This window comes from Abramis brama, assembly GCF_963993115.1.
Source record: "Abramis brama genome assembly, chromosome: 4".
Classification (NCBI taxonomy): domain Eukaryota; kingdom Metazoa; phylum Chordata; class Actinopteri; order Cypriniformes; family Leuciscidae; genus Abramis; species Abramis brama.
The window spans coordinates 38259544-38282720 of record NC_139966.1 but is presented as its reverse complement, the minus strand read 5'-3'; the positions used below and the strand labels follow the sequence as shown (position 1 = coordinate 38282720).

Sequence of the window (23177 nt, the reverse complement as noted above, 5' to 3'; positions counted from 1 at the left end):
CAGTTCTAAATAGAACTGTTACTACGTGTAAAGAACCTTTAAAGAACACTTTTAGAGTGTAGTTTGGCTTTGGTTCTGTGTCGGGATTCAGACATTCATTCTCCGCGTGTTTGTATTCTGTATTCTGTTGCTCTGTCTTGTCATGTGAGCATGCGGTTTCGAATTTGCTCAGGCCGTAAGCTCTTCTGTCCGCGTGTGTTGTTGTGTTCTGTGTAGCACGCGGTTCATGTTTACATCGGCCGCGTGCTTTCATGTCGGGTTTTGTCTTGTAATGTACAGCACGCAGCTTGTGTCTTACACTGGCTATGTGCTTTCTTGTTGTCATGTTTTGTGTGAACAAGTGGCTTATGAGTGTTCTCATTAGCTACGTGTTCATGTCTCCTTTTGTGTGAGCACATGGCTTGTGATTTGTTTTACTGGCCATGTGCTTGTTTTAGTCATGTTTGTTGTGAGCACATGGCTTGTGTGTTTCATTGTGCCATGTGTTCTCCTGTTGATTGTCCAAACCCCCCCATCTTGTTACCTGATTATTGCTACATTTGCCCCACCTGTCCTCCCTCATTACCTGCCTTGTTTGCTCCCTTTTTATTATCCTTGTGTTTGCAGTCCTGTGCTGGTTCGCCATCGTAGCCTATTTCTACCCTTGTATGTTTCTCCTGTGTGTTTCCAAGTCAAGTCTAGTGAAGTCAAGTAAAGTCAAGTCTGTCTTGTTTTCCCCCTCGGGGTAGTTTTTGTTTGCATTTTGTTAGGATTTTTTTTTTATTAATGGGGAGGGGGAGGGATGTAGGGCCAGACCGGTGGAGTGGAAGGAGGACTGGAGACTGAGGCGGATCGGGGAGCTGATGGGACTGAAGACCATCTCAACAGAGCTGGAGACCACAATGGCGAAGCAGATGACGATCACAGCTGAGTAGATCGGACTGAAGACCCCCACGGTGGAGCAGAAGACCACCACAGCAGGGTAGAAAGGACTGATGATCCCCATTGGACTTTAAGATTCATAGACTGTCTCTGTGACCGTGACCGAACAGACAGAGAGTTCAAGGGACGACCTCCATGGTCGTGTCAGAGAAGATAGAGAGTCCTTGGACGACCTCTGTGGCTGTGTCAGAGCAGACAGAAAGTACGACCTTTGTGGTCGTATCAGGGCAGATGCTGGGAACACTGGACTCAGATGTGCTGGTGAGCTGAGCGTGGATACTGCGGGAGGGCTGCCTTCATCCTCAGCGTTTCCCACAATTAATGGAGAGCTGCTCAGCTGTAACGCTAGATCAATGTAATGCTCCAATGTCCAATCAGGATTCGATAAGGGCATAAACAAGCTGAGAGACTCATATATATATATATATATATATATATATATATATATATATATATATATATATATATATATACAGTGAGGAAAATAAGTATTTGAACACCCTGCTATTTTGCAAGTTCTCCCACTTGGAAATCATGGAGGGGTCTGAAATTGTCATCGTAGGTGCATGTCCACTGTGAGAGACATAATCTATTAAAAAAAATCCAGAAATCACAATATATGATTTTTTAACTATTTATTTGTATGATACAGCTGCAAATAAGTATTTGAACACCTGTCTATCAGCTAGAATTCTGACCCTCAAAGACCTGTTAGTCTGCCTTCAAAATGTCCACCTCCACTCCATTTATTATCCTAAATTAGATGCACCTGTTTGAGGTCGTTAGCTGCATAAAGACACCTGTCCACCCCATACAATCAGTAAGAATCCAACTACTAACATGGCCAAGACCAAAGAGCTGTCCAAAGACACTAGAGACAAAATTGTACACCTCCACAAGGCTGGAAAGGGCTACGGGGAAATTGCCAAGCAGCTTGGTGAAAAAAGGTCCACTGTTGGAGCAATCATTAGAAAATGGAAGAAGCTAAACATGACTGTCAATCTCCCTCGGACTGGGGCTCCATGCAAGATCTCACCTCGTGGGGTCTCAATGATCCTAAGAAAGGTGAGAAATCAGCCCAGAACTACACGGGAGGAGCTGGTCAATGACCTGAAAAGAGCTGGGACCACCGTTTCCAAGGTTACTGTTGGTAATACACTAAGACGTCATGGTTTGAAATCATGCATGGCACGGAAGGTTCCCCTGCTTAAACCAGCACATGTCAAGGCCCGTCTTAAGTTTGCCAATGACCATTTGGATGATCCAGAGGAGTCATGGGAGAAAGTCATGTGGTCAGATGAGACCAAAATAGAACTTTTTGGTCATAATTCCACTAAACGTGTTTGGAGGAAGAAGAATGATGAGTACCATCCCAAGAACACCATCCCTACTGTGAAGCATGGGGGTGGTAGCATCATGCTTTGGGGGTGTTTTTCTGCACATGGGACAGGGCGACTGCACTGTATTAAGGAGAGGATGACCGGGGCCATGTATTGCGAGATTTTGGGGAACAATGTCCTTCCCTCAGTTAGAGCATTGAAGATGGGTCGAGGCTGGGTCTTCCAACATGACAATGACCCGAAGCACACAACCAGGATAACCAAGGAGTGGCTCTGTAAGAAGCATATCAAGGTTCTGGCATGGCCTAGCCAGTCTCCAGACCTAAACCCAATAGAGAATCTTTGGAGGGAGCTCAAACTCCGTGTTTCACAGCGACAGCCCAGAAACCTGACTGATCTAGAGAAGATCTGTGTGGAGGAGTGGGCCAAAATCCCTCCTGCAGTGTGTGCAAACCTGGTGAAAAACTACAGGAAACATTTGACCTCTGTAATTGCAAACAAAGGCTACTGTACCAAATATTAACATTGATTTTCTCAGGTGTTCAAATACTTATTTGCAGCTGTATCATACAAATAAATAGTTAAAAAATCATACATTGTGATTTCTGGATTTTTTTTTTTTTTAGATTATGTCTCTCAGAGTGGACATGCACCTACGATGACAATGTCAGACTCCTCCATGATTTCTAAGTGGGAGAACTTGCAAAATAGCAGGGTGTTCAAATACTTATTTTCCTCACTGTATATATATATATATATATATATACATATATTATTTTTTATTTTATTTTTTTCACAGTAGATGTATTTAAAAGTAGTATACAAGTAAGAAAATATAAGTTGAGTTGATCATTAATAAAGTATGAAAATACAATTATTAAACATTATAGATATGCTTATAAATCAAGAAAAAAGCATTTATAGCTGTAGTTATAAACTGCTTATTAATGCTTTATAAATGATGAATTAACTACTAGTAGATTCTTGAGAGAGTTATACTGACTCATTTACAATCTTATTTGGCTATAAATTCTCTTCATGAAACATTTCAGTCTGGTTGTAAAGCTTTACACAGTACTGCGGGAAATCAGTGGCTTTAGTTTTATTAGATCTGAGTGCTACATTTTATCTAGTCGACCATGAGGTCCTGTTGAGATGCCTGGAGATATCTGTGGGCCTTGGTGGTGCATGTCAGGACTCAGGTTTGATCATTGCTCTTCCTGCTTTGTCTCTTGGTTATGTTTCCCTGTATATTTCCACAACACCACAGCTGTGCTGCATTTCTAATCAGTGCTACTGCGCACCAATCTCTCACCCGTTTCTCCGTTTGTTAATTTTCCCGCACTTTGTTTCCATGGCAACCACCGCTGCGCCACATTGTAATTAGCACGCTTGCACACCTCTCTCACCTGGTTCTCCTCTCGTTTGATTTCTCACACTATTAGATTCCTTCTTTATCTGCCTTCTCTGCCAGAGTGTTTTTCTGTCACTCTCCAGCTTCACAAGTATTGTTCTATTTTGACTTGTTAAGTTTTTGATCCTGTTTTGTTTCTCCTAGTCCTGTCCAGCCCTGCAGCTCAGTTTTCCCCATCCCCTTTTTGGATTTGCCTCTGTTATAGGACATTTGCCTGTATTTGGATTATTCTCTGCTCTGCTCTGCTCCTTGGACTGTGTCATTTGCTGGTTCTGACCCTGCCTGCCTCTTGACCATTCTCCTGTCTTGCCCTCTTGCATTGTTTCCTCGTTGGACTGTCTACCCATTGCTGTCCTTGGACTACGTCATCATATCTTCCCCTCTTGCTCAGTGGCTTGGCTGCCTAATTAAATATTGTTTCCTTTTACTTCGATTTTTTTGTCCAATAAATACAGATTGAACTGATCTGCTCTTGGGTTCTCTGTTTTCTTTTTCTCCGTCCAGCCATTACAGCACAGTCTTACAGCGGTTCAATTTCATATCTGACCATCAGATGGTTCAGTGTTCTAATTGGTCATCAGTCCTCCTCTAGTATACCTCTTCATTTTGGAGTCCCACAGAGATCAATCCTCCTGAGTTTTCCCTGTACATGCTACCTTTAGCTTCCATTTTAATAAATATGGAGTATCCTTTCATCTATATTGCGGATTATACTCAGATCTATTTCCCCTTAAAACATATCGATAAAAATGGTGTACAACCACTGTTGGTGAAGTCTAAAATTGAATATTTTAAAATCATTTCATTATTTAATATTATGTATCTGTATTATTATTCTTTATTAGTATTCATAATCAGTTGTATTATCTTATTATCTTAAAATGCATGAGTTAGACTATAGATTGCATGGACTCATGTGTTTAAGGATCATATTTTAGACACAAGGAAGGGAGCTGGGAGAGTTATATATTTTGCTTAGAGGTATGTGTGCAATGCAACGTTCACTGAGCAGAGATGTTCCAATGATGATGATACATTAAATGTGTACAATTGCCATGCTCTTTACAAGGAAAGGAATGTTTCAACTGATGCAGATGTACCACTAATGTATACACAGATGGATAGTGGATTGTACCAAATTTCATCTTTTAATATAATTTCATTATTTAATATTATGTATCTGTATTATTATTATTTATTAGTATTCATAATCAGTTGTATTATCTCATGAAGTTTAAAATGCATGAGTTAGACTATAGATTGGATCATATTTTAGACACAAGGAAGGGAGCTGGGAGAGTTCTATATTTTGCTTAGAGGTATGTGTGCAATGCAACGTTCACTGAGGAGAGATGTTCCAATGATGATGATACATTAAATGTGTACAATTGGCATGCTCTTTACAAGGAATGTTTCAACTGATGCAAATGTACCACTAATGTATATACAGAGGGATAGTGGATTGTACCATGTGTAAGCATGAGGTATACGTTCCATTTTTGAACATAAGCAACATGTTTTTCTACCTTACAAGGAAGTTGAAAGTCGCTCAGTGGTGCATATAAGCTCAATCTTACTGTACTACGGCAGAGAAACATCGGGAACACATAGACCTGGCACGAATACATCTTCTCAAGTTTCTCTCCTATGCTGACGAATTAAGATTTTTCTTGGCAAGATAACTGGTGTCCGGTTCCGTGAATCAAATAATAACGGGGAAAAAGGCTTAATTCCAAGTCTGCAGTTGGCCTGTTTAAAAGAACTCAAGCTAAAAGTAATTTTCTAAATTTAAATAAAAATAAAACTGAAATAATTCTATTTGGGCCTAAGGAAAACTGTGTTTTTGATGTTGACCGTGGCTCTCTTGCCCCATATGAAACTCAATGTGCTAGAAATCTGGGGATTCTGTTTGATCACAACCTAAAATTTGATAAATAGATCAGTTTCTGTTAAAGAAACGCCAACTCTGTCTAAAGTCTTTTATCCCAGAGTAACTTTCAAACAATGATTCATGCTTTTGTTAACAACTTGTCTGGATTATTATAATTCACTTTATTATGGTGTCTCCCAATCTTTCCTCTCCCGTCTACAGCTAGTGCAAAACGCAGCTGCTAGACTCCTCACCAGCTAGTATGAGCCAGTAATTCCTATTTTATCTGCACTGCACGAGCTACCTATTAAATTTAGAATTTATTTAAAATACATGTTTATAAAGCCCTCAACAATTTGCCCCCTTAGTACCTGACTAATCTGCTCTGTCCATACACTCCTTCTAGAAATCTGAGATCCAGTGATCACTGTCTACTCATCGTGCCTAGGTCTAGACTTAAACAATGAGGCGATTGTGCTTTTGAGATTGCAGGTCCAAAACTTTAGAACAGTCTACCTCTTCACATCAGTTTAGCTCCCTCTATTTCCGCCTTCAAATCTGCTCTAAAGACTTACTTATTCTCTCAGGCTGTCATGCTATAAAATTGTGTGTTCCTTAATTTTTGTAGTTTTATCTTTCTATTGCTTAGTCTTAGTCTTGTGTGACAAGGCTGACAAGGTCACACTTTCTCTGGTCTGCTGTCAATCCCTCAATTCACTGGGTGAGCGTGAAGCTCAACTACCAGCTCCGCACCAGTGGACACACCGTTAGGCGCCACAGCTGCTGTGAATCTGCTTACCTGAAACCCTCCGTAACTGACACAGATTTTAAGAAAATTACAGTCGTTTGGCAAATAAATAAATGACGGACAGTTGTATACGTCTTACCAACATTTTCTTATGTAAGCTTTAGTTTACACCTCCAATTAGGGTGACCACCATCAAACAAACCAAATGTGGAACGATTATAAGTTTGTGTGGGACAATCTGGGACATGTTACCAACATTAAAACATAACCTGAACCTGTTATATAATGTTTCTAACTTAATAGCCTTTCAGCTGATAAAAGTTATTTGTTCTTTAGTCCCTTCCAGAAAACACCATTACATCACAATGTAACATAACATGTCTTTATTTTACATGTCATTTAAATTCAACATCACTGAGCCCAAAGGCAGCAGGCATCATGCAGATAACATTTTTTGAAACAGTTCTAACCAAGTCCAACTAAAATCCAACAAAATAAACAGTGAACAAATAAAATATAAAACAACATGAAATTTGTTGCTTTCTTAAAAAGGCAAAAGAACGCATGCATGTTTTCTATGATAATTAAAAACTAATAGACTGATGAAAATGCAGGACATTTTCTCAAAATGCGACGTGCGAGACAAGGGGTGAAAATGCTGTGCGGTACAATGCAAAGCGGGACTGGTGGTCACCCTACCTCCAATGACAAGGGAATTTTTTGTAATTTATAGTGTTTATTAATTAGCCATTTGTGTCCACAAACTCATTATCTCAAATGGACTGGGTTAATTTATTCATTCATAGTCTTAAAAGTTAGTCATCTAAATTTTTTTCTTCAAGACTGGACTTTACTTTTTAAATTCAGTTACATAAAAAGGTAGATAATTCTAATTTGAATGGGAAAAGAAGGTTGAAGCTAAACTCTGCGGGGCTGTAGCCCTCCAAGAACTGAATCTGACACCCCTGATCTAAGGTCAGTGTCAGTCCACATGGAAGAAACAAACAAAACCATAAAATCTTTAAAGAAAAGCATCTCTCCACTAGGGCTGCACGATTAATCGAAAGTAAACCGGACGCGATTTGGCAAAGTCTGTGATTATTTTATGCGCCGCTTGTCAATGCAGCACGGCTCTGTTATCAGCAGTAAATACTCAGTGGCAAAAGCCAGAGGGCGCTCTCACGCAGACACGCCAAATATGCCCCGCAGAAGTAGACAATGCAGATCAATCCATCAAATCCCACTGGTCCCGCATACTACCTATGTAGCTGAATAATCAGAAGATTGAAACGCTTTGATTGATTAAACATAACTAATAAAAACATAACTGCTTTATTCTGTGTAAGAATCCACATCTTTTAACAGAAGGATGCTCAACTGTCGTTATGAAGTGAGTTTGGAGTAAAAACATGTTATTAAATGATTTATGATTTTATTAAATCGGTTTAAGTGCGATTTCATGTTAATTGCGATTAATCGTGCAGGCCTCAAAAAGAAAAGAAAAGAAAAGAAAAGAAAAGAAAAGAAAAGAAAAGAAAAGAAAAGAAAAAACAGAACCTTTTCTTCATTCTCAAGCTGGCCACCAGTAGAACATCTATCATCATGTCATCAATTAAAAACACCATACATATTTAAAACTGTTAAATGTAAAGAGGTCAAACTTCAGCTGAAATGACACAGCTAAAGCTTTTTCTTTAATGCAGTATTGAATTGAAGTAGAGGTGCTTAGACAGAAATGCTAATGTCTTGTTCCATGCGTCCTCTTGTGCGTATGCGTGTGGTTTGGTTTGTCCACCCCATAGCATGACAACTGCAGAAACAACATCAAAGTACATTTAGATGTAAAACACACACACACACAATCACAAATAATATCTATAATTGGCATCAAGCCTATATAAAATAAAATAAAAACTGATGAAATGAGACAGTAAAGCATACCTTTCTGATTTATCAACTGTAGGTTGAATTTAGTTGCACAGAAGTGAGGTGAGTATGGCGGTTCAATGAGATGACCAGCCCCGGGATATGTCAGGACTTCCAACAAGTGCCGATTTCCTGCTTTCTCCATCATCATCTCAATCTGGGTTTAAAAGGTAAATATCAGTGATCTAAATCATGTCAGACAATTTGAATCCTGGGTGAAATGCATTTTTATATCAGATTGTAGAGGCTTAGTTTCATTTTACTGCACAGTTATGTTTTCTGGAGGTGTACAGGAATTTGTATTTTCTATGACATTGAAGAGGTTTATTTTTAAGTAATAAAGTATTTTTAAGTATACAGTTGTACAGTTTAATTTTTTGCATCTTGAAATACACATTTCTATGTTCTGTATCACTCTGTGTTGTGTTTGTTTCCTTTCTGTTTAGAAGATAACTGAGTCTTTTAATCTCCTTCGTAAAAGCTTTACGAGGCATAAATAGTCTTTAGATGAGCACACAAAAATAGTTAAATGACAACTATAAAATGCTTTATAACTACCTGAATTATTCATGATGTTACGTAATGCTCTGAGACAAGAAGGTTGAGATCCAAATGCAGCTTTTAATAATGGGGTAATCCAGACACGTAATCCAATGTACAGGCAAAAGGTCAAAACACAGGTAGGCAGTCCAAACAAACAAAACACACAAGGTTGGTAACTGTAACGGTCACCAACTGGAGTGCCCTTGAAAGCCACCAGAGGGTACTCCACACCAGACTATCTTGTTCACTCACAGACTACATCTCCCATCATTCTCTGCCTGGACTCATCAGCACTCATTATCACATTCACCTGTAACTCATTATCTTGTTTAGTTCACCCCATCACTCACTGTGAAGTTTTGTATGTTGTTGCACTGCACTTCTGAGCATTTTCCCTGGTTTTCTTGTCTCTTGGTTTTTTGGATTTCTTGCCTGTCCCGTGGATTACTCTTGTGCCTCTGACCCCTGCCTGTTTTGTTTTGTTTTGTTTTGTTTTGTTTGGACTGTCTTCCTGTGCTTGACCCTCTGCTTGTTGGATTACGATTCTGGATAACTCCTTTAATAAAAGCTGCTTTTGGATCCTCTACCCTCGTGTCTCGGAGCAGTTCGTAATAGAAAACTTCGCCAAACATGGATCCAGCAGTGAGACTCATGCGTCTCAGCCAAGATGACCGCCCTATTGAGAGGTATGTGGAGGAGTTTTGTGAGCTCTGCCAGGAGGTGGACCTTAATGAGGGTGTCTTAAAGGACATGTTCCATTATGGGCTTACGGACATTATAGATTACCTCATCCCTGATAACACCCCTCAATGGACCTTAAGTCAATATATTGACATCGCCCTTCGTATAAGTGCCAGGTGCTTTACTTTGGGCGTTGTGGATGAGGGGTCCCACAATCTCACAGCATCCTCTCAGCCTGAGCTTCTCCACGTCAGCCCTGCCGAGCCTGGGTTCCACGTCAGTCCTGCCTAGCCTGCGCTCCACGTCAGTCCTGCCGAGCCAGAGCTTCACGTCAGTCCTGCCGAGCCAGAGCTTCACGACGTCACGTCTGTCGATCCAGAGACTGTTCACGTCACGTCTGCCGATCCAGAGACTGTTTACGTCACGCCCGCCGAGCCAGTGTCTCCGGACAAGATGGTCTCCGCCGAGCCAGTGTCTCCAGACAAGATGGCCGCCGCTGAGCCAGTGTCTCCGGACAAGATGGCCGCTGACACGCCTGAACCTGAGCCCTCAGCAGAGATGGCCACTGCCGCTGTGTCTGTTCCTGTCCCTGAGCCGGTGTCTGTTCTTGTCCCTGAGCCGGTGTCTGTCCCTGTCCCTGAGCCGGTGTCTGTCCCTGTCCCTGAGCCGGTGTCTGTTCCTGAGCCGGTGTCCGCTCCTGTTCCTGAGGCATGGCCGCCTGAGCCGGTTCCTGTGCCATGGTCGCCTGAAGGGTCGTCTCCTCCCTGGTCGCCTGCACAGCCTGCTCCGCCCTGGTCGCCTGCACTGACAGCTCCGCCCTGGTCGTCTGCACTGCCAGCTCTGCCCTGGTCGCCTGCACTGCCTGCTCCGCCCTGGTCGCCTGCACTGCCTACTCCGCCCTGGCCTCCCGTCTTGCCGCAGTCTCCAGGTCCTCTTCCGCTCCATGGGCCTGGTCCTCCATCCCGCCCCCGGGTTTTTTTTGGGTTTTTTTGAGCGTCTGGAAGCCGCTCCTTTGAGGGGGGGCTATGTAATGGTCACCAGCTGGAGTGCCCTTGAAAGCCACCAGAGGGCACTCCACACCAGACTATCTTGTTCACTCACAGACTACATCTCCCATCATTCTCTGCCTGGACTCATCAGCACTCATTATCACATTCACCTGTAACTCATTATCTTGTTTAGTTCACCCCATATAGCCTGGTTCACCCCATCACTCACTGCAAAGTTTTGTATGTTGTTGCACTGCACTTCTGAGCGTTTTCCCTGGTTTTCTTGTCTCTTGGTTTTTTGGATTTCTTGCCTGTCCCGTGGATTACTCTTGTGCCTCTGACCCCTGCCTGTTTTGTTTGTTTGTTTGTTTGTTTGGACTGTCTTCCTGTGCTTGACCCTCTGCTTGTTGGATTACGATTCTGGATAACCCCTTTAATAAAAGCTGCTTTTGGATCCTCTACCCTCGTGTCTCGGAGCAGTTCATAACAGTAACAAGGCAAACGGGTAATCCAAAGGCAGACAGAGAGTCTAAAAAACAAAATACATGAAACTAGAGAAATGCTCAGAAATGCTCAGCGCAACAACATACAGGTGAATGTAATCATGGCTGATTTGTCTGTGCAAAGGATTATGGGAAATGTAGTTTGTGGATGTGTGGGGATTGTCCGGGTTGGAGTGCCCTGTGATGGTTATCTCAGGGCACTCCAACCCGGACAATCCCCACACATGTTGCACTTTCTAAATGATCTTATGGACCACTGAAAACTCCTAAACAACTGGTTTGTAAATAATGTAATACTTCATTTAGAAATGATAAATTGTTTATTAATAAAGTATGAAAATACAATATGATATGCTTATACATGAAGCATAAAGCATTGGGAGTTATTTATAAACTGCTTACTAATGTCTAATAATGAAGGGACAATGCTTTATAAATGACAAATTAACTATTTACTAATGCTTATAGCTAATGATTCATAGCATGCAGTTATGTAAAGTGTTACGAAGTTCGGTAGTTTAACCTTTATTCTGTTTTATGGACTTTTAGGTTTTGTTTTTTTTTTTTTTTTTGTGGTTTTTCAGCATGTTTTTGTTTGTTTTCAAAGATACCGTCTTGATTACTAACATAACCTCGGTTCCCTAGTATTGCGTAAGTTAGCTTATGCTATGGGAAAACTCCTTTTCTCGAGAATATTGAAGCCAAATCTTTAAAACGCAGTGCAGCTGCACAGCATACACAGATGAACGGCGAGAGCGGTCATTGGCTGTGCTCCGGCAACTGCACGAACCTATGGCGAGGTGGTTCAGACGCGCAAACCAATCAAGGCACTTTGCGCCCTGGCACGTCAGAGCCTGCCAGAAATTCTCCGCCTAGGACCTTAGGTTTAATCGACTGAAGCGATCCCCTGATCAAAGCACAAAGCACGGCGGGTTACGCAATACTTGTTCCCTCATCTCAGGGAACCGAGGTTACGTTAGTAACCGAGACGTTTCCTTTCGAGAGGTCTCTCGTATTGCGTAACTTAGCTTACGTTATGGGAACCCCCTTCAAAACGCTGTGCGTGCTTAACTTCGCTCCATACGGTAGGCTGAGGCAAGATGCCTGAGGCTGTGAAAGAGTAAAGTATGAACCCAATAAGCCAGTCAGTGACGGGCTTCATAAGGGAAAAAAACAAGGTAGGGTTGGGCGATGTCCCCTAAATTGGCAGTTGACGATGTTTACAGTAAAACATCGCGATGGATGATGATATCGTGGGGTGGGGTTAATTTATAATATTATTATTAAAAACATGCTTTTTTTTCAATAAAATGTCAACAGTAGTAATTATATAAGGTCCATAGACAACTAAAAACAAACATATATTCAGCAAACAATAAATAAGTTGCAATATGGAATTAATTGTGCAGGGCTTTCACCGTGAGGTTGAGTTACCAACTGATGAGCATAAATCCTCTTCGTGTGCAGGTGAGAGAGAGAGAGAGAGAGAATGCGCAACAGTAGCCTACTGACATCTACTGTGTTTACGGGAATATTCGACTTGGCAGTTTTATATATTTCTGTGTTTATTTGGCCGTTTAGGCGTACAACCGAAGACAAAGGCTACTATGCTTGTCCGTGTTGCGCTCGGAGCGCGTGCACAGCATCCTGTCAGTGTAATTCAGTTCTCTTTTGCGACTTATCACGCTTTTAATATTTCTTTTCAATATAAAGCACATCCTGCTCTTTTCTTTCTCATTCATTTATGTTTTGTTATTAATAAATTTAAACAGAATCGTCAATTGAAATCTGCGCGGATTATCAAAAATACGACACATTTAGGACATATGGGTCTCTGTGGCAAAAGTGAAAGTAGCCTACCAGCAGCCAGCGGGTGAAATGTTTCGAAATGTCTCTTTGCACAGCAAAGCACCCGTTTCAATAAAAGGATATATTAAAGTTTATATAGCCTAGGCTACTTTTACATTTTCACTGCTGTTCTTGAATCCCAGTGCAGGAGCTGGAGGTTACCACAGAAACGTAAGTGGTTAGTTGATTGTTGTGGTGACTCGTGACACTCGCGAACAGCACTGAACACGCACTTTTGCCGGTACAACTCTAAATTTTATTATTATCATAAACTTTTCATTAACTTCGGTAGGCTGTACAACAAGGGGATTGTAATTGGCTGGTTTTTCTGCAGAGAGCCGATCTCTGTTGATGTGTCTTATTTTTTTATCGATCGTTTGTTGGTAAAAGGTGAGAGACCTTGCGAGCCACATCATTTTTGCCAAAGAGCCAGGTGTGGCTCGTGAGCCACTGGTTCCCAACCACTGGTGTACACGAATCAATAGATTAAATTAGCCTACGTGACCATTTCATGAACTGCCATGAGACTGGGCTGGTCTGACAGGGTGGCGGGCATGGCATCACAATGGTGGCTCTCCATCGTGATGTCGGTCAGCCATCACGATGGACGATGATATCGTCCATCGGCACAACCCTAAAACAAGGAATGGGCCTAATGAGGGCCAAAGTCTTATAATGTATATAATATATATATGAGAACCGTAGTTCGGGTTAAAACAGGACCGGATATGTATCGGGCCCAAGTTTTAGGGGGTTTGTGCTTACACATTTTATATTGAAAGTACCCTTGACTGCAAAGCGGGAACTTGTAGGTTATAAAACCTGATAAATGTGGACGGCGAGGCCTAGCCGGCTGCCGTACAGATATCTTCAATGGGTATTCCACTTGACCAAGCCCAAGACGAGGCCATGCCTCTCGTGGAATGAACTCTGACGCCTAAGGGGTAACAAAGGCCCTTAGACTCATAAGCCAGCGCTATAGCATCAACTGTCCAGCGTGATAATCTCTGCTTTGAGACAGCGAGCCCCTTGGTGCGGCCGCCAAAGCACACAAAAAGCTGTTCTGTCTGAATGAGGCGGAACGCTCTAGATAAACACTGAGAGCCCTGACGGGACAGAGTATATTTGGGTCTCTTTCGTCTTCTGGTGAGGAAAGAGCTGCTAGGGAAATAACCTGTGCTCTGAATGGAGTCGAGAGCACTTTAGGAATATAACCATGCCTTGGCTTAAGGATGGCTCTGGAGTCATTAGGCCCAAACTCAAGGCAGGACGCGCTCGCTGACAGCGCATGTAAATCGCCCACTCTCTTTACGGAGTGCTAGTAAAAGAGCGGTCTTGAGCGAGAGGTGCTTCAGGTCTGCAGACTGAAGCGGCTAAAATGGGGCACCCTTCAATGCTTCCAGGACCATGGAGAGGTCCCAGATAGGCACAGAGGGGGGGTCGCAGAGGGTTCAGTCTCCTTGCCCCTTTAAGGAAGCAGATGACGCGGTTGTTTCTTCCTAGTGATTGTCCGGCCACAAGAGCGCGGGATGCTGTTATGGCCGCCACATATACTTTGAGCATGGAGGGGGTGCGACCCGCGTTCATGAGCTCTTGTAAAAAGGCGAGCATACTTGGTACTTCGCAAGAGTAGGGGTCCAGGCTCCGTGCTGCGCGCCAGCCAGAGAGCACCCCCCATTTCTGGTTTTCAGCACCCTATCCAGGAGACACCCGGGTAGCCGTTGAGGGGCCATACATAAAGGGCCCACAAGTCGGGACGGGGATGCCAGATTTTCCCGTTCGCCTGCGTGAGGAGATCTCTCCTCAGCGGAATTGGCCATGGGGCTGTTTTCAGCAGTTGTGTCAACTCGGAGAACCATAACTGGGTCTTCCAGAGAGGGGCTATTAGTAGCACTGCACACTTGCTTTCCCTGATCCGTTCGATGACCTGTGGTAGCATCGTGACAGGAGGAAATGCATATAGCGGATGGCTCGGCCATTCGTGGGCAAGCGCGTCCCTGTTCTTTGAGAAAAACGTTGGCCAACAAGCGTTGTCTTCTGAGGCGAAGAGGTCGACCTCTGCCTCGCCAAAGATGCTCCATATTAGCTGAATTGTTTGAGGGTGGAGAGACCATTCCCCTGGGGGAACTTTGTCTCTGGACAGCATATTCGCACCCTGGTTCAGAATGCCTGGCACATGCGCTGCCCTCAGCGAGCGCAGGTTGTGCTGAGCCCATAGAATGAGACTCCTTGAGAGGCCATGGCGTGCAGGTTGTTCGACCTGAGACCGCCCTGTCGATTTTTGTAAGACACCACTGCCATGTTGTCCGTTCGAACCAGGACGTGGTAACCTTTTAGATACGTGAGAAAAGCTTTCAGTGATAGAGCGACCGCTCTCATCTCTAGACAGTTTAAATGTAGGCGCTTCTCCGGGCTTGACCATAGGACAGACGGGCCTGCCCTCATAGAGGGCCCCCCAACCTAGGTTGGAGGCATCTGTCGAGATCTTCTGTCAAGATTTTCTCCTCGAAACCACACTCAAACTCACGCCAGACTGGTACCAGTCGGTCGCTTTCCAGGGAGCTAGGGCTTTGATGCAGCTGTTACTCGCTCTAATTAGTAAGTGGCCAGATCGCCATGCGTGAGCTTGTATACGGGGTTTTAGCCAGTGCTGGAGAGGACGCATGTGCAGTAGTCCTAGCTGGAGTACCGGTGATGCTGAGGCCATGAGACCCAACATCCTCTGAAATCTTTTGAGAGGAGTGCGAGCGCCCGCTCTGAATGATGACGCTAAGTGTTGAATGGAGAGTGAGCGCTCTGGTGTAAGGCGCGCTTTCATTCGTATAGAGTCTTTCACTATACCCAGGAAAGAAATATTCTGTCTGGGAGACAGTGTACTATTGGAAATGTTGATCCTGAGACCCAGACATTCTAGATGGCTAAGGAGCCAGGATCTGTAAGTTTTCAACTGTGCCTCTGATTGAGCTATAACCAGCCAATCGTCCAGGTAGTTTAACACTCGCACTTCCCGCTGTCTCAGGGGGGTAAGTGCTGCATCCATACACTTCGTAAATGTACGAGGTGCTAGCGATAGGCCGAACGTTAGTACTGTGTACTGGTAAGCCTGCCTCTCGAAGTCGAATCTCAGAAATGGCCTGTGATGAGGCGATATTTGGATGTGAAAATAAGCATCTCTCAGATCCACTGAGAAAAACAAATCCCACAGGCGAATTTGCGCGGGGATTTGCTTGGTTGTCAGCATTCTGAACGGACACGTCATCAGCGCCTTGTTCAGGTGTCTGAGATCTAGGATGGGCCGGAGGCCGCCATCCTTCTACGGAATGAGGAAGTAGCGACTGTAAAAGCCTGACTCGCTTTGTGAGGGGGAAACTGGTTCGACAGCTCCCTTTTTTCAACAGTTTGAGCACCTCGGTGTGAAGAACGTGTGCAACGTCCTTTCTCACTTTCGTTTCGCCCACGGCTGAAAAGCGCGGAGGTCTGCGGGCAAACTGTAGCGAGTAGCCTCGTTTTATTATGTTCAACACCCATTCTGATATACCGGGGATAGCCTCCCAGGCCTTGGCCCGCATAGCTAGGGGTTGAATGAAGACTGGAGACGGGCCGCTGTGAGATAGGGACCCGGCCGTCCAGCCGTCTTGAGCTTTTAATGCTGTGTGAACAGCGCTCATGTGCGGGGGTGCGCGCTTTACAGTGGGCACACCAATTATCACGTCTCCAACGTGAGCTAGAGGGAAAACTTATGTGGGAACAGTTTTTATGTGTAGAGGTGCGTACTTTACAGTGGGCACACAATCTACATTTATTGTCTCTTCCGTACTGGCTGGGGAGAGAGTTCATACAGTGTTGGCAGTGTTTGTGTGTAGGGGTGCATACTTCACAGTAGGCACACATGCTACATCTATTAAACTTCCAGCGTGAGCTGGGGGAAAGTTTGAAACTGTGGGAACAGTGCTTGTGTGTAGGGGAGCATACATCACAGTAGGCACATGCACTACGTTTATTAAACTTCCAGCATAAGCAGGGGTAAAGTTTGAAACTGTGGGAACAGTGCTTGTGTGTAGGGGTGCGTACTTTGTCGTGGGCATGTGACCTACATATGACACAGACAGAAAAGAGCTCTTTTTGTGCTTTATTTGCTTCGCCATAAAAATGGAGTTTGTTTGCAGGTGAGCGTGTTTTGTAACAGGCCCATTGACTGCAATATAGGCATTTCCAGCCACCTGAGAAGAGGGGACTAGGGAATGTCGATTTCGTGGCTTGCAGGGCCAGGTCTGTGGCGCTGCGCAGGTCCCTGAAAGCCTCCGGTTCAGGCCCAGACTCATCCATCGAATGGAGAAGTTTAGCCTGAAACACCTGGAGGACAGCCATGGTGTGAAGCGCCGAAGCAGCTCGGCTGAAGTGGTGCGGCAGTAGACCCCGAAGCCGCCGCCAGGCGCCGCCATTTGCGCCATTTAGAATTTCAGCCGCCGCCAGCCAATAATTTCGTAAGCCAAATTGAGCCGCCATCTGATAAAGTTTGGCTGAGCTGGCTAGAATTATTTGCATCAAATAATAATTCTATCACATAGAGACATACACACACGAAATATATAAACAATACACGAGATCTATTTTCCCACTGGATTCATAACAGCACAGTCTTGTGCTCGTTGCTACGATACACAGACTCACAGTGAATTGACGACCAATTAAAATTGCTCGTTTTCCGTACAGAAGAAGCGATGCATTTATTTCTCGCACTGAGGTGAAATGGCGGAAAGAAGCAAGCAAGGTAATTTTGATCTCACTTCTCACATACTTTCCTAATTCCTACTTACTTTTTTTTTTTTAACTTAGGCCTACCCAGACTTTTGTTAAATCTTCAGAGCACGGTTGCACAAACACCTGAATCAAAGATTGATGTTATGAACCAAATATTCTGGAACAGAGAGATTTATAGCACTGAACGTGATATTACTGCAGTAACAAACCACTGTTTCTAATTCACGACGCATGCTTCAGTGTACATTGAAGTGAAATGTGCAAAACTTTGTCTAAAATAATACTGATAACAGTGTGTGTTTATATTAAGGCGAGACACGGCAGGCAAAAACATCGTTTTTTTTTTTACTGGTCAATTTTGAGATTTTTGGATATTTGTCTCCAATAACATGTCTTCTTTCAGACTTGAAAAAAAAGACTTTCAGAGTGAAAAAAAGTCCGAAATACACATTTAGGTCTTTATTTTACTACACTTCGTCTGTTTGCGTCTGTAGATTTCTCATAAATTCAACAAAAGTTTGCGTTCTTAATCAACATACTTCTCCGCGATCTCTGCCGTCACCCTCTCATCACATGCACCTTTAGGAAGCTCTTTCTCTCTTCTGTAGAATCCTGTTGGATCCAAATATGGTCATTTCCTTTTTATCAGCAACCAATCGTGAAAGTAAAAATCATCTGTAGACATGAAGTGGCAGCTTCAGCCATTTGCAGCTATGAAAAGTTTGGCGGCTGCAGCAGCCATTTAGGTTTTGGCTGAGCCGGCTAGCCAGCCAATAACTTCATCAGCCAGCTATTATTCTCAAAACAAATGGCTTCGGGCTCTATGCGGCAGGGCTTTGACGGATGTGACACTTTGGCCTTCCATCCAGCAGCGGTGGGCGGGCAGAGGTGAGCGGCCACCACTTCCTCCAGGGGAGGAATCGCCTCGTAGCCTTTCTCTGTCGCGCCGTCCACGGAGGAGAGCGTCGAGGAAAAGGAAGGCTTTAAGTGCACTGAGTGCGGTGCTTTCCACAACTTAGTCAGTTCGTCATGTACTTCTGGGAATAAGGGGGCGGGTCTCTGCTGAAGGGCCTGCCGGCGCCCCTGCAGGAACCACTCATCCAGCCTGCTGTGTGTGTCTTCGACGGCCCTGGTCAGCACACGGAGAATCTTTGCATCAAAGCCCGTTCTCGCACTGGCTTGTGTTGACGGTGCGGGGCCGGAAGCGGAGCCCGCCCACTCGGCACAGTCGGATGAGTGATCGCCCGTCTCCGTCCGCTCTGGCATCCTTTGTGAATGGCGCTTTTTTTTGCGCGGCTCAAGCAAAGGGAGAGAGAGAGCGGGAAAGGCGGGGTCGTCTTCGGCGAAAACGGCAAGTCGAGCCCTCAGAGTGGGGAGATCCATCGTGTCGCACTCAGGGCAGCCGCCCTTGGCGAGTGCAGCTTCTGGTCACGGCCCAGGCAGGAAGCGCAGAGGATGTGACGGTCTCCACCAACGAGAGGGCCTCTGCACAAGGCGCAGTTGGTGCGAGGCATTTGAAACAACGCCCACGAAATTTCTCTTTTAGAAAAGTGTGACGCGACGGCGAACACACAACGTAAAAGGATATGGCGCTCCGGATGGCACCGCAGAACAGCGGGCTGAAGGCGGCGAAGGAAGCCGGCGTCCTCATGTCTGCGAAGCAGCTGCTATTCTGCTGAACGCTCTTTGACGGCGGCGAGAAGGCTTCTATTCCAGAGATCAGCGAAGTGGTGATTCGCTGAAGGAGATAAAATCTGAGGTCCTAGGCAGAGCATGGACGCTTTTATAGCTGTAGACCATGCCCATTCTGGCGGGCTCTGACGTCATTTGTCTCTTCTCAATTATTTTTAGTTAGATGTTATTCTCCTGTGTTACTGTATTTTGTTATCATGTGCTCCTGCATGTTTACTATTTAGTTTTTTTGTTCAATAATGTGACTGGTGTGTATAGATCCTGCCTCAACTACTTTTTCTTGCTGTAACCAACTGTGACAGAAGAACAGACCTAAAAAAAATGGATAAAGCAGCACCCTTCATAGCCATTGCCTGTGAAAATCTCCCTTTATAGGCATACTCTGCCCAGTTCTGTGTGTTGGCCCAGTGTTCCGGTCTGGATGATGGACAATGGACAACAAACCAGAGCCCACCGCAGACCCTAAACCTGCTCAGTCTCACCAGGTATGTGAGCTGGAATCTCTGTTCATCTCTGAGGAAGTGTTGGTAGAGTTTGAAGGCATTGAGTGGAGTCCCGCCTATCCTACCTCCACTGTGGTTGTGCTGTACTACTTCCACAAGGAATTGTACGATGATCTGGATGAAATCATTCCCTAAAATCTCCAATCCCTGCTTTTCCCGTCCAGCCTCAATTCTCATTTGCCACCCCTGGTTCCACCCAGCTGTAAGTCTCCTTCGTCACGGATGTTCCCACCCAGCCTCCCACTTCCTCCTCCTCTGTTAATGTCATTCTGTTTCTCGGCCCCACCTCCACTGCATCCCTTCAGTCCCTCAGCTCCTTCAGTGGCTCCATCCAACTGCTCAGCTCCACCTTGGTCCGTCATCCCTCAAGATACCTTGTCCTGCTTGCTCTTTGTTTCCCGTGCTTCCTTTTTTATTTCTATAAGTCAGGATAATATATAAGAAATGTAACTCACTTCTTCAGCAGATTCAACTGCAGGAACAGCCTGATCATCACCAGCATTCACCAACAGAAGTGGACACTTTATCCTCCCAACCTGCATGCATTTCAAAAACAGAAAACTGATATTACAAGAAAAGAAAATGAATAAAAACAAGCAAAACAGTCTATATGTATCAACATATTTATATCAACATATACTCACATCTACTTTGACTGGTGGGTTTGGGGGAGTTGAAAATATATCTCTGTGAATTACTTGGTTTTCCTTATTCACATATAGTTTATCTATATTCCTGGAATAAAAAATTGTGTGCTTATCATTAGTAAAATATTAACAATGACCATATTTACTAAATATTATTGTTATTTAGTAGTGCGAACTAAAATGGCAAATAACTAGAATTATTTAAGTTCATATTATTTCATCATACAGGTGCCCCATAATGTATCTGAACACTTAAGTCAAACTTAAAAAAATAATATTGTATTTGATAACATTGTCATTCATTTTAAAGAAAAAATGTTTTGCAATAATACACTTTATTTTATTTTTTTAAACAGACATTGGCCCTGTGCTCAAAATATTTACACACACAAACTTTCTGGTTGTCAAAGGTTAAAATATACATCTTTAAAACACTGATTATGCTGATAGCATCCCTGTAGTGTCCATCCAAGATAAAGTGTCTCATTCCCCTTCTCAGGTAACCATGGTTACTGTCGTAACCTGAAACATTTTCAAATAACCCTGAAGGACTTGATTAGTCTGATCAGATGCTTTTAGCTCGGGTTGAAGCTAAACTCTGCAGAGCTGCGGCCCTCCAAGAATAGAGTTTTACACTGCTGTTCTAGTAGCCCCACAGTTGCCAGCTAGGCCTTGGTTTGCCTTACTTTACTTATTTCTGAGGGGGACCGCTTGTCCTCTTTCTGATAGAACAGATGTTCTTTTTATCAGTTGGGTTGAAAAGTGTGACACCTTCATCCAGAAATACATCTCTGTCCATGCAGTCTCACCTGAAGCTAGATTTTTTTTCTGGTCTCATTTGTGGCCCACATTTCATCTAAAATTCTGTCTTCAGTTTAGAGAGCTTTGATGGTAAAATCAAATAAAATTAATATTTGTTTGGTTTTTTAAACAAAAAACAGCTGTTTTAACAGGGATGTGTAAACATTTTATATCCATTGTAGTTCTATGAGAGAATCTGTTCACTATACATATCAACTATGACACATGGTTGGTGCACCACATTCAAAGTGCGTGGCAACTCTCATTTGGGGAAGAGGGCAAATTTACATAACTTTAAGGTAGTGGATAGTTACATATATCATTAAGGGGAATTACATAACATCACATTTAGTTTTTGGGACTGCAGTTCTCCCAAGTACGTTTCTTTCCTGATGGACGGGCATCTTTCCTCTAAACTATGCTGGTATGTGGTAATTCAAAAGCCTTACTGTCACTGACCACACCAAACACCAAAACATATTTTCTGCGATTTCTCGGTCTCACTTTTTCATATCCTCGAAGAGTTCAAAGAGGGATTTATCAAAAGGAATCAGGTGACTTCCATTGACACACACACAGCACTGGGGCTAAAAGACAATAAAAAGAGACCAAAATAACCATGTAAAATGTAAATAAATAAATAAACTGCATTCAAAGTGTACAATTATGTGTGTGGGTCACCAACCCTTCACCTGCAGAGCTACTGTCCTACAGTCTTCAGATTTAACCCCAATCAAACACACCTGAACAAGCCAATCAAGGTGTTCAGGGTTACTCAAAATTTACATGCAGATGTGTTGGAGTAGGGTTGTAACTGAAGTCTGCAGGATGATTGTTCTCCAGGAGGAGGGTAAGAGACCCCTGGTGTAGACCATGAAGCAAACCTTGATGACCTTGGAATAGGCCACAATACTGAGTGTGATTATACTTCCAAAAGACAGCCCAAGCACAGCCAGGCGATCCTTCTGTATCATTTGATGATTCTCCAGGATCTGGTATGCTTTCTACAGGAAACATACAAACATAAAAGCACACATCTGTAAAGACTATTATACGGTTCACCGCACAACCCAATGTTGGGTGAGGATTTGCATGCACTCAAACCCACATTGCTTTTTGGGTGAAGGTTGGGGATTTGTACTACCACTGAGAGGCAGTGTTTATATATAAATATTTTGAACTTCCTGCCTTTACAGTGGAGAAAATAATTATTTGATCCCCTGCTGATTTCGTAAGATTGCCCACTTACAAAGAAATGAAGGGTCAATCATTATTATGGTAGGTTTATTTTAATGGATAGAGACAGAAAATCCAGAAAAAAAAACACACATTATATATACTGTAGGTTATAAATTGATTTGCATTTCAGTGAGTGAAATAAATATTTGATCCCCAAGCAAAACATAATTTAGTACTTGGTGGAGAAACCCTTGTTGGCAACAGTGTTGTGCAAGTTACTTCCAAACTGTAATACATTATACATTACTTGTTACTGTTATTTAAAAGTAATTCTTTACCTTACAATATTACTGTCTCAGAATTGTAATGCGTTACATTACTCCTGTATTACTTTTTAGTTACTTTCACCAAAATAACTACAGAAGTAGAATTTAACATTCTAAAATGACTAGGGCTGTAAAGATATGTGATATGAAACCACGACACTCAGATCCACAAACCTGTGTCACGGTGCGCGGTGTGAGAAGGCAGCTTCCCCTTCCAATTCCCAGAGTTATCCTTCCCGTCCAGATCCAAAGCTACCACATCTTTAAATTACTATTAGTATTATTTGATATTAACATTATAAAATACGGACCTACACCACAAAACTAGTTGAGAATAAATTCTTTAAAATTGAGCAATTCCAGCGTGGACCTGACATTTGCTGTAAAAACGTGAAATATAAATTCTCCGAAAATGCATTTAATACCAATTTATTGAAACGACTGTTTATATATCCATAGGCTACTCCCTTAATAAAGGAGACCAG

At 43.3% G+C, this 23177-nt stretch overlaps 1 protein-coding gene across 1 annotated transcript in view; it reads left to right on the top strand.

Annotated features, from left to right (window-relative positions):
- The window catches only part of LOC311082184 (laminin subunit beta-1-like), a gene marked incomplete at its 5' end in the record, with an annotated part of 162848 nt that overhangs the window by 19275 nt on the left and 120396 nt on the right, over window positions 1–23177 (top strand). The window lies entirely within an intron of this gene.